Source organism: Leptonychotes weddellii, unplaced genomic scaffold (genome assembly GCF_054177405.1).
Source record: "Leptonychotes weddellii isolate Sample4059 unplaced genomic scaffold, ASM5417740v2 HiC_scaffold_24910, whole genome shotgun sequence".
NCBI classification, from domain to species: Eukaryota; Metazoa; Chordata; class Mammalia; order Carnivora; family Phocidae; genus Leptonychotes; species Leptonychotes weddellii.
Genome location: NW_027840189.1, coordinates 1 through 2220, shown reverse-complemented (window position 1 = coordinate 2220; position 2220 = coordinate 1). Strand labels below are relative to the sequence as shown.

At 40.1% G+C, this 2220-nt stretch overlaps 1 non-coding gene across 1 annotated transcript; it reads left to right on the top strand.

Moving 5' to 3' along the window:
- The first annotated feature begins 1578 nt into the window (after positions 1–1578).
- Positions 1579–1685, top strand: LOC115939780 (U6 spliceosomal RNA). Its single transcript, XR_004074552.2, has one exon. It is a non-coding gene; the product is annotated as a U6 spliceosomal RNA (small nuclear RNA).
- Positions 1686–2220: the final 535 nt, after the last annotated feature.

Genomic DNA, 2220 nt, shown 5'->3' with positions numbered 1-2220 from the left:
TGTCTATCACCCAGCCACCCCATCCCTCCCACCCCCCACCACTCCAGCAACCCTCAGATTGTTAGTCAGTCAGAGAAAGACATGTATCATATGATCTCACTGATATGGGGAATTCTTAATGCCTTTGACTTTTTAATAATTTTTTGTTGGTGGGGGAAATGAAAAACATAGATTGACTTTACATAATGATTTAAACATGATTACAAAGATTTGTAAGCTGTTATGTACTAAATGTTTGTGTCTCCCTAAAATTCACTGTTGAAATTCCAACCCTTAGTGTGATGGTATTTGGAGATAGGGCCTTTGGGAAGTAATTAGGTCATGCATATGAAGTCCTCATGAAATGGATTAGTGCCCTTTTAAGAGGAAACACAAGAGAGCTCGCTTCTTTTCTCTGCTGTCTACCATCTAAAGATACAGCCAGAAGAGGCCATATACAAACAAGAAAGTGAGCTCTCATCAGACACCAAATCTGTGGAAGTATTAGGAGGTGAAGCATTTGGAAGGTACTTAGGTCATGAGAGTGGAACCCTCATGAATGAGATTAGTGTCATTATACTAATGACCCCAAAGAGGTCCCTCATCCCCTCTACCATGTAAGGACACTGGGAGAGACCAACCATCTATGCACCAGAAAGCAAGCTCTTACAGGATATCAGATCTGATGGTGCCTTTATCTTGAACTTTCCAACCTTCAAAACTGTGAGAAATAAATATTTGATACTTAAGCCACCCAGTCTATAGTATTTTTGTTATGGCAGCCAGAACTAAGACAGAAACACTACCAAAAATTGGTACCACAAGTATTCTTCAAGGAGAGATCCGTATTTGGGTTCCAAATTAAAGCATGCCTTGGACAGATCATGTGTACCAGTGCATTCAGAGAGGGAAGGTTTCCAATCACATTTTAGGATTTGGGGCTTCCACCCTTGAAATATCATGGCACAAACTTGGCAGCCTGAGCAAACAGACTTGGTGTCCAAGTACAATACTCATGTGAATATCTTGAAAGAGATTTCTCATTTTTGCTTTTCAGCTATCATCTAACCAGTGTCCCATAGATGCTAAAATTGGTCCGTAATATTTAATTAAAATGAGCTTTGAATCTTATGCTCTAGGGTAAAAATAGTTACCCAAGTGACCCTGTGTTGAGCTGCAATGGGAAAGCTGAGGTAATGAGTTTCCCACTTAACCTTCTTCCACAAGAAAAACTATTTTCATTTCTGTATACTCTGACTTTCTTCATAAGGTTGTGCATAAAGAAAGGACTCTGATGCTACAAAAAAAATGTTAAAAGCTACTGTTTTATAACATCGACTAAAAAAGTGTACGAAAGTACATAGACCAAACAACTTAATATGTACTGAAATAATCAAAAAGAATCACTGTATCCTCATATTTTAAGGTACATCAATTGTTAATATACTATTTCAAAAGAAAATATTTTCAAATTTTTATTCCCAAATTGTAAAATTATTTAAGTTTAGTAGAAGTTTCTATCATGACCAAACACTATTATTATTTAATTGAGCCATCTACAATTGCCACTTGTATAGATTAAAAATGATAGAATGTTGAGTGCTTGCTTCAGCAACACATGTACTAAAATTGGAATGATACAGAGAAGATTATCAAGGCCCATAGGCAAGGATGACATGAAAATTCATGAAGCGTTCCATAGTTGTTGTTGTTTTTTTTAAGATTTTATTTATTTATTTGACAGAGAGAGACACAGTGAGAGAGTGAACACAAGCAGGGGGAGGGGGAGAGGGAGAAACAGGCTTCCCACGGAGCAGGGAGCCCGATGAGGGGCTCGATGAGGGGCTCGATCCCAGGACGCTGGGATCATGACCTGAGCCGAAGGCAGATTCTTAATGACTAAGCCACCTCAAAGGCCGCTAGAGAAACTAAACTGGATGTGGTAGGAGAGAGAGAACTTGCAGAAGCTTTTTTTTTTTTCAAGATTTTATTTATTTATTTGACAGAGAGAGACACAGTGAGAGAGGGAACAAGGCAGGGGGAGTGGGAGAGGGAGAAGCAGGCTTCCTGCAGAGCAGAGAGCCCGATGTGGGGCTCGATCCCAGGACACTGGGATCATGACCTGAGCCAAAGGCAGATGCCCAACGACTGAGCCACCCAGGCGCCCCACTTGCAGAAGCTTCTTGACACAGACGCAGGTCCTGAGCATATGTGGATTTTATTTTGTATGTGGGCACATAC